Consider the following 10,484-nt stretch of genomic DNA (forward strand, 5'->3'; position numbering starts at 1 on the left):
TACGTGGGAGTCCAGCGACATAGCCATTACGCTAACTGCTGGTTCCCCCGCCTAATTTTTAAAACAGAAATAAAATTAGAGATGAAGAAGAAAAACTCTCTGGACATTATATTAAGTAAAGAGTGTCCCCAGTAAATGAATACTAGACTATGATGTGAAGTAGAAAACCTTCTATATACAGACAATTAATAGTTTTTGTGGGACAATTGTTTTGCAAACTTGACCCTTAGTTTCCTCACAAATATAATTGGAATAAGAATACCTACTCATAGAGTGGAGAGAACTTAATCAGACAAAAAGAAAAAGAAAAGAAAAAAAATACCATAAGATGGCTCTCTCAGCTGGGTATAAAGAACATTTACTAACAGTGATTGGTTAATGCTACAGTATTATCAGTGCTGTTTCTTGTGAGTGGCTGCAGACCTACCCACACTTCTCTTTCCTTCTTCCCCAATCTGATTAGTCAACCAGGTAGAATATGGGTTTTAAAAAAAGGATATTTTCTGTTAACTTTTCTAAATTTAAACTGAAAGCTGTTCACATCTACAATTTAAAATATAACTAAAATGAGGTTTACTGTTGTGGGACATATTTGTTGATGCATCAAGGAAAAGAATGTAAGAAAGGAGATAAAAATTCTGCATACTTTAGATTCTTCCTATTTAGAAAAAATTGGCGTAGCAAATCATAAGAAAAAAATGTGTTCACAAAAATATTCATTGCAACATTATTAGCAGCAGCAGAAAATGATGATTTTCCTATTTTGCACTCTTAAATGGCACCCTTTTACCAAGCAGAAGAACTTATTTCATGGAGATCCTTGGGCCCAACCCCAGTATTTTTGATTCACTAAGTTTGGTTTAAAGCCTAGAAATTTGCGTTGAACACCAATGGCTTAAGCAATGGCTGTGTACAATAATTTAATGGATATCTTAAAAAAGATAATGCAGGGAACCAGCAGTTAGCGTAATGGCTATGTCGCTGGATTCCCACGTAGTCGACCGCGGTTCGTGACCCGGACCCGGTGGCTTAAAACTCACACCGGGCATGTGTGCATGCGTGCCCAAGATCCCGAGAGGAGAATGGAGGAGAAGGGATTGCGGCGTGACCATCCCCCCTGGGGGGTGATTTCTCGCTTTCTGTCTCTATGTCTCTCTCTGTCTGTCTGGCGAGCGCACATGCCCTACAGTGAAAATCTCTCAAAAAATAAAAAAAAAAAAAGATAATGCAGTCGGACCAGCCGGAGGCATGGTAGTTAGAGGTGCTGGACTCCCACATGGCTGACTGCAGTTCAAGTCCAGGAGCCAGTGGATTGAAATTCACACCAGGTGTGAGTGCATACATGCTCCAAATCCCAGGAGAATGGAGGAGAAGGGATCGCAGCATGGCCATTCCTTCTGCAGGGTAATTTCTCACTTTCCCTTTCACTGTCTCTTTCTGTCTCTCCAGCGAGTACACATGCCCTATGGCAAAAACCTTACCAAAAAAAAAAAAACGAAAAAACAAGAAAAGAGTTGTCAAAAATGGCGGGACGTTTGTACTGGGCAGGAGGCTAGCCATCTGCAGGTTGGACAAAAATGCCTCATATAAAAGCAGCTCAAGCTGGAAGACAGAATCCTACAAGGAGACGTCTTGCAGAACAGTTTGCAGCTGGGGAGATAATTGACATAGCAAAAAAAGAATGGAAACTTGGTGGCTTTGGTTGTATTTATCTTGCTGATAAGAATTCTTTAAAATCAGTCGGCAGTGATGCACCCTGTGTTGTAAAAGTGGAATCCAGTGAAACTGGATCCCTTTTTACTGAATTAAAGTTCTACCAACAAGCTGCTAAACCAGAGCAAATTCAAAAACGTGGATCAGTGCCCATAAACTGAAGTACCTGGTGTTCCTAAATATTGGGGATCTGGTCTGCATGATAAAAATGGGAAAAGTCACAGGTTTATGAAAATAGATCACTTTGGGAGTGATCTACAGAAAATACATGAAGCAAATGCCAAAAGGTTTTCTCAGAAAACTGTCTTGAAGCTAAGCTTAAGAATTCTGGATATTCTGGGGACTAGCAGGTGGCGTGGTGGTTAAGGCACTGGACACTCCCACATGGCCAACCTTGGTTTGAGTCCTGGACCTGGTGGCTTGCTTTCTTGCATTCTGTGTGTGCGTGTGTGTGTGTGTGTGTGTGTATGTCTGTCTCTGGTCAAATTAAAATAAATGAATGAACAAATCAAATTAAAAATAAATACTTATTTTTAAAAATAAGAATTCTGGAATACATTCATGAGCATGAGTATGTTCACGAAAATATCAAAGCCTTAAATCTGCTCCTGAGCTACAAAAATCCTGAGGTTTACTTGGTAGATTATGGCCTTGCTTATCGGTGCTGCCCAGAAAGAGTTCATAAAGAGTACAAAGAGGACCTCAAAAGATGTCATAACTGCACTATCGAATTCACAAGCATTGGTGCACACAATGGCATGGCCCCAACAGTACATGGTGATTTGGAAATACTTGGTTATCGCATGACCACAGTGGCCATCTTCCTTGGGAGGATAATTTGAAAGATCCTAACTATGTTAGAGATTCCAAAATTAGTTAGAGAAAATTTTGCAAGTTTGATAGACAAATGCTACCCTCAGAAAAACAAGCCAGGTGAAATTGCTAAATACGTGGGAACAGTGAAGTTATTGGACTATACTGAAAAACCTTTTTATCAAATTTATGAGATACTCTTTTATAAGGACTAAAAGCTATTGGAAGTCAGGATGATGGCAAACTGGACCTCAGCATTGTGGAGAATGGAGGCTTGAAAGCAAAAACAGTAACAAGGAAGAGAAAGAAGGAAATTGAAGAAAGCACAGAATCTAGTGTTGAAGATACAGAATGTTCAAACACAGACAGAGGAGGCCACAGAGACTCGTTCAAGAACCAGAAAGAGAGTCCAGAAGTAAATCAAATGCCATGAACCAATTTTTCTTTTTTTCCTTTCATTGGAGTTTGTATTATGTTTCATTTTTGTGAGTCTTGTGTGGTGGGAGCAGTAATTAAATATTTATGTCTTTGGAAAACAAACTTTTAAAAAAATCATTTATAAAATAATAATAATTTATTAAAGGCTAATGTATGAAATTCCCATATCTTCAAGTTATATTCTTTAAGCCATCTCAAGCTGTACATGTTTGAGATTTGAGAGTACATATAAGAAAAATTACTATATATGGTGTGTACTTTTCTAATCATTGCACATTTCTTGGAATGGATAAAGATGTCTATCAAAGTCCTCACTTTCAAGGAAATGCGAAACTTAAAATAAAAGTCTCTTTTTGCTAGGACCGGCAGGTGGTATGGTGGTTAAGGTGCTAGACACTCCCACATGGCTGACCATGGTTCGAGTCCTGGACCTGGTGGCTTGCTTTCTCACTTTCCTTCTCTCTGTGTGTTTGTCTGTCTCCGGCCAAATTAAATTAAATAAATGAATAAATAAAATGTTTAAAAAAAGTCTCTTTTTGCTAAAAACAAAAAAGATAGTGCAACAATATAAAAAAACTTATTTACTATTAAAGTTTAAAAAGCAGAAGAAAATTGGCCAACTGTGAAAGATATATATTCACATGCATGATAAAGATATAAGGTAGTTTTGGGTTTTTTTAAGTTTGGTTTGTTAATCTAGAACATTGAGAGTGAAATATTACCTTTCTCTTTTTAAATTTATTTTGTTTAACTTTATTTATTCATTTGTTTATTTCAATTTGACCAGAGAGGGACAGAGTAAGAGAGAAAGAGAAAGTGAGAAAGCAAGCTGCCAGGTCCGGGACTCAAACCGTGATTGGCCATGTGGAATTCCAGCGCCTTTAATCACCACACCATCTGCTGGCCCTGTCTTTCTCTTATTTCTAGGTTCCTATGCTTTAATGTTGCTTAGGTGATTTAAAAATTTATATTTATTTCCAACAATAGCTGAATTTGGGATTTTATGTACACTTTAACAAAAAGAAATTCCAAAATTTGTGATTTCTATCCTTTCCATAAAGACTTATAATTAATGAGAGTGAGTAAATACTTGGCTTTAGGAAAGTAGCTTAGATTTGTCAATAGACAGGTTAAAAGACACAATACAGAACAGTAGTTAACCTCTCTCGTTTGTATGTGTATATAAAACAGTTATAGCAACAACTACCACAAATTTAAAACCCAGATATTTTCACGTTATAACAGGTAAAAATGCAGACATTGTACTGGGTCTTGGGAACGTCATGATGCATTTTTGCACAGAAAAACATAGAAAAATACAGCATGACTTTCCCGGGTGCTCTATAACTACATAAACATAATAGCACTGAGGCCTAGAACCATACAGAAGATTAAAGAACTTTAACTTCTATCTGATATCATTTTCTTACATTAAAAGATTTAAATATCTTTTCATCCTTGTACACCATTAGCTAAAAGAGTAAACGGAAATAGGGGGACATTTTTACAAAATACCTGGCCTGTATATTTCAAAAATACCAATGTCAAAGATCAAGGAATGTTGGGACCAGCAGTTAACATAACGGCTATGTCGCTGGACTCCCATGTAGTCGACCGCAGTTCGCGTCCCGGACCCGGTGGCTTAAAACTCACGCCAGGCGCGTGTGAGTGCATGTCCAAGATCCTGAGAGGAGAATGGAGGAGAAGGGATTGCGGCGTGGCCATCCCCCCTGGGGGGTGATTTCTCGCTTTCTGTCTCTCTGTCTCTCTCTGTCTGTCTGGCGAGCGCACACGCCCTATAGCAAAAACCTATGGAATGCCGTAAAGGTAGTAAAGCACATAAATAGCTTTCTCCTCAGAACTGACAAGAACAAACAACTTAGTAACTCAATTGCTTATGGTATCTGGGAGCATAAAGCAAAGAAGTCCTGGCCGTGATCTGTCATCAGAGTTGGAGCTACAGGTAAAGTTTCATCATAGATAATATTTAACCCCTCAGGGATAGGATGCAGGACATTAGATGGAATTAAAAATCTCTCATCCCAGATCAGCAGTAAAGCTGCATGCAAGTTGGAGCATGAACTGGCTTTGGATAACTATTAGAATGGTCAGGTCAGGACCTAATATTAGGCCCTGCAGTGAACTTTAAAAAAGAACTAAGTCACACTAATCAAAAACATTAGTAATGATGAAGTAAATCGAGAGATATAATATAGATGAAAACTTCTTTGGTACAAACTTCTCAGCAATTCTACTTTGTTCCTGATTTCATTTGGGCAGAGAACAGTTGTATAGAATATTAAACTCACATTCTGGGATTAGAGATTTTTCTCCAGTAAACTTAAGTTTTCCCCCTAGACTCACAGAATCAGAGTCAGTTTCAGCCCAATTCAAATGAAATTTTAATTCTAAGGAGGCATACGTCATTCTGACCAGGTGGACTTGGTGTTCCGTTCCAGCAATGGCCATTGTTAACTTAGGGCAGAGACAAAGAGCTGGACTATTTCCTCAACTGTGTTAGGGACAAGGTGAGTTGTTCAGTGTGGCTCCAACCCCTGAGAACCCCCTAGATCAGCCTTGCAATAGTTCTGGATTGTGTATCTCACACTGACATTTCTTTTCTTTTTTTTTTTTTTTGGAGAGGTTTTCACTATAGGCCATGTGCGCTCGCCAAAAACACATAGAGAGACAGAGAGACAGAAAGCGAGAAATCACCCCCTAGGGGGGATGGCCACGCCGCAATCCCTTCTCCTCCATTCTCCTCTCGGGATCCTGGGCACGCATGCACATGCACCCGCTTGAGTTTAAGCCACTAGGTCCGGGACTTGAACCACAGTCGATTACATGGGAGTCCAGTGACATAGCCATTACGCTAACTGCTGGTCCCCTCACACTGAGGATCAGACTCAACAATCGAATTTATCTCTGACCATGGTCTAGCCACCTTCTCCCATGCCTTTGTCCCTGGATCTAGTGCACACTTTGGAGTTTGAATCAGTACTTGCTTGGCTTCTGGGTGGTCCAAAACCTCACAAATAGCAGCACCATGTTGAACACACAGAGACGATCATTTTCCAAGAGCAACACCCTTAAAGTGGATGGCAGTGCAATTTGGGAGGAGTGGGTTCCTATTGCTAAGGAACAAGGACGTCATAATGGACAATCCTTCAAACAGTTCTGTATGAAAGATAAAATGCGTGTCACTGGTAGAAAATCCCCCAAAGCCAAAGCTTCTTTGCAGAAACCAGAGCAGATGAGCAATATCACCATGAACACACTGAAGAAATCTCGTACTTGCAATCGGTCTTCCCTGACATGGCACCTGTGCACTCAGCTCAGATTAGAGAGCCCTTTCACACGTATTAACTCATTTGGTCTCACAACACATAAGGAACATCACACTGGGCTTGTTGCCAGGTTATCCCGTTACAGCACAGAAAGCACTCTCTCTAGAAGGCTCTTGCTCCGGTCACCAGGAAAGCCCTTTAGATTAAATCCTACTGTGCATTTTCCCCTCCGACAAGTCTGTGCCTTTTTATCCGTAACATATTTTACCAAATCCTAAATTTTTAGTTTCATCATTATCAGATACCCCCTTGCTCACCTTACCAACAGCCTTCCTGGTGCCACAGATATTAATGGAAACCTTCACGACAGAAGTGTCCTCCTCTCCCCCAGAGTTCCCAATTGTCTGACCCAGCGCCGTCCAACGGGAATATAATAAGAGAGCATATATTTTAAAAACATCATTAAGTTGTTCTTTTTGTGGTTCTGTAAGTTTATTTAGCAATCAGCAGTTCGTTTTCATTGGTGTTGACTACAGGTTTTTTTAAGGTAGTAACAGGTACGTAAGTAATCGGCATACACAGCTTGTCTGATGAACCTTCGGCATCATGGTATTTGTGACAATAGAACATGAGTATGCTATGGAACATTCCCCATTTCTTTGGTCCAGGAATGTCAGTTGTGTTTGAGTCTGGTATTAATGTGCACATATGGAGGCCAGCAGGTGGCATGGTGGTTAGGGTGCTGGACTCTGACATGGCCAACCACAGTCTGAGTCCTGGACCTGGCAGCTTGCTTTCTCACTTTCTCTCTCTCTTTCTGGTGAATTAAAATCATCATCATCATAATAATAAATAAAATTAACTATGTTTTTAAATGTGAATATCTGGGGGCCAGCAGGTGGCATGGTGGTTATGGTGTTGGACTCCCACATAGCTGACTGTGGTTTGAGTCCCAGACCTAGTGGCTTGCTTTCCCCCTTTCCCTGTCTCTCTGTCTCTCTCTGATGGGCATATGTGCCCTATAGCAAATTTTAAAATAATAATAATTAGTAAATTTTTTTTAAACTTTAAAAAAAGGTGCACATCTGCAGTCCCCATTTCCTTCATAGCAAACTTCCAGATATCTGAGTACTGGAGGGGCACACTTCCTGATGTGCTTGTGAACGTTGATGGTGCATTCCGGGTTCTCCCCCCTGACGGCAGAACAGCCCTTCTGGTCACTTCCCTTTGCAGGAGCCATTCTGTTAGGCACAAGGTAGGTAGCCACAGACATAATTTAAGTATGCCTTACAGCCACATTTTTTTAAAAGTAAAGAGAAATAAGTGAAATTAATTAAAAATTTTTTTTTGGCAGGAGAGATATTTGCTATAGGATATGTGCATTCACCGGAGAGATAAAGAGACAAAAAGAGAGAAATTACCCCCCCAGGGGGATGGCCACACTACAATCCCTTCTAGTCCATTCTCTTCTTGAGATTTTGGGCATGTGCACCCATGCACCCAGTGCAAGTTTCAAGCTGCCAAGTCCAGGACTCAAACCGCAGTTGATTACATGGGAGTCCAGCGACATAACCACTATGCCATCTGCTTGTTCCTCATTTTAATTCTTTTTAGGTGTACAGTTCAGTGGCATTAAGTACACTTCCAATGTTATATAACCACTGCCCTATCCACTTTCAGAACTTTATCATCATCTCAAACAGAAACTCTGTACCAATGACTCCTCATTCCCTCCTCCTCTAGCCCCTGGTAACTAATATTCTACTTTCTGTTTCTACGACGTTCCCTAGTCTATGTAGCTCACATAACTGGCATCATGCAATATAATATGTGTCCTTTAGCACCCGGCTTATTTCACTTAGAATATTTTCAAGGTTCATCCATGTTGCAACATTTGTCAGTACTTCCTTTTTAAAAAAAATTTTTGCTATAGGGTGTGTGCACTTGACAAAGACATATAGGGAAAGTGAGAAATCATCTCCCCCCACCCCCCCATGAGGATGGTCATTCCATAATCCCCTCTCCTCCATTTCCCCTCTTGGGTTTTGGGGTACACACACACACATGCGGCCAGCATGTTTCTCAAGCCAATCGTCTGGGACTCCAACTGCATAGTTGGCCATGTGGCATCTAGTTGCCATAACATCCATGCCATCTGCCAAAGCTGGTACTTCATTTCTTTTTAAGGCTGAATAGTGTTCCATTGTATATTTATACCATATTTTGTTTATCTATTCATCTGTTGATGGACATTTGACTGTTCATACTTCCGGGCTAGCATGAATAACGTGGCCATGAATATTGGTACTTAGGAGGTGACTGCAAGCGATCATGGAGTGCCAGGCTTGTAGCGTAGCAGGTAAGCTCTCTGCATATGGAGCCAGATCTGTCATGGCCAACCACAGTTTGAATCCCGGCCCAGCAGCTTGAAAATCATACCAGGGGCTAGCTCCATGGCCTGGTGGTTGTGAAAGCCAGAGCCTACATAGCTGACCGTGTGGTTCAAATCGCTGTCCCAGGGGCTTTAAAAACGTTCCAGGTGTATGTGCATGCATGCCCCAAATTCTGACAGGAATGGAGAAGGAATTACGGTGTGACCGTGACCTGTTGAGGGTGTTTTCTTCCTCTCACGTTCTCTCTCTCTCTCTATCTCTCTATCTCTATCTCTCTCTGGCAAGTTCAAGTGCCTTCTGGCAATGGGGGAATAAAGAAAATGTTCTGTCTTATAATCTGGCTCTATTCTACTTTGGTTAACCTGTCTGTCACTATCTCCTAACATGTATCTTAAACAGACTGATCCTGAATGTCAATTCAACAATTATTTATGAGCACTGACTATAGGCCAAACATGGTGTTAAGATTAGACATAATGGGAAAAAAACCGTATCTGCATGGAGCCCCAAAAAGGTTGGGGCCAGCACAGATCACTGCACAAATAATTATATGGTATGAATTGTTATAAGCCCTATGGGGAAAGAGGAGTGATGGTAGAACAGGTAGATCTGAAAGAGACCCTCATCTCACAAATTAGCTGACTCCATGGCCTGTAAGGCTGCCGGATCCCACACGGCTGACTGCAGTATGAGCCCCGGATCTGGAGGACTGAGAAGTACACCTGGTATGTGTGCATATGTGTCTGAAATCCCGGAAGGAGGGAGAGATGGAAGGGAAGGGATTGAGATATTGAGGTGTGACTATTCCCCACGGGGGAGGGATGCTTTCTCCTCTCTCTCTCTCTCTCTCTCTCTCTCCAGAGAGTGTCTTCTAACAACCACTAAAATAATAATCTCACAAATCACAAAACCTCGTAAATTTTGATAAGTACCTGGGGAGAAAAAGTAGTGGGTCTGATGAGAGTTATAATAGTAGAATTACTTAAAAGGAAAACTTCTTAGAGGAAGCAGCTTAGGGCTAACATAGAGGGTGACAAATGAGCTGGGAAAAGGGTGCAATAGCGGGGACTGGGTGGCGAAGTGACCCGGGTGAGGGGATGGCATGTGTAAAAGGTCTGGAATAAGAAAAAGTTAACCTCTGAGAAACAGAGAGGACTAAGATGGCACAAGTACACTTTGTGTTACCCATGAGGAGGGACAGGTGAGCAGGACCTTTATACCACAGAGAGGATTTGGGCTTTTCTACCAGCTACAGTGGAAAAGCTCCTAAAGTGTGTTTAAAGATGTTGAGTGGATGGGGCCAGCAGGTGGCATAGTGATTAAGCTACTGTACTCCCACAGGGCTTACTGTGATTCCAGTCCCAGACCTGGAGGCTCAAATTTCAAGCTGGGCGCGTGTGTGTGTGTGTGTGTGTGTGTGTGTGTGTGTGTGTCCAAAATCACGAGAGGAGAATGGAGTAGAAGGAAGTACGGTATGGCCATTCCCCTTGACAGGTGATTTCTTACTTTCTTTCCCTGTGTCTCTCCAGCGAGCACACACACCCTATAGCAGAAATTTCTCTCTCTCAAAAAAAAAAAAAAAAAGTTGGGTTGCCATTTCTTTTTAAAGTCCACTGTGGCTACTTGATAATCAAAAGCCCTAATTCCTCATCTTGAAGTGTAATGGGCCTTCCTTCTTTCCTTTGCATTTTAATCTTCACTGCTCTATTAAAACTCATTGTACCTACCATAACTTTTGCCTTGTACTAACCTATTGTACTTCTTAAAAATTTTTTCTTATCATAATCTTGTTTATATGACATTGAATCACATATATCTTCACAATGTATTACATTTCTTT

At 40.9% G+C, this 10,484-nt stretch overlaps 1 pseudogene; it reads left to right on the forward strand.

Moving 5' to 3' along the window:
- Positions 1–1,577: 1,577 nt before the first annotated feature.
- On the forward strand, positions 1,578–2,945 carry LOC102476192 (serine/threonine-protein kinase VRK1-like; annotated as a pseudogene).
- Positions 2,946–10,484: the final 7,539 nt, after the last annotated feature.

The sequence above is a fragment of the Tupaia chinensis genome, unplaced genomic scaffold (assembly GCF_000334495.1).
Source record: "Tupaia chinensis unplaced genomic scaffold, TupChi_1.0 Scaffold144010_1, whole genome shotgun sequence".
Lineage (NCBI taxonomy): Eukaryota > Metazoa > Chordata > Mammalia > Scandentia > Tupaiidae > Tupaia > Tupaia belangeri.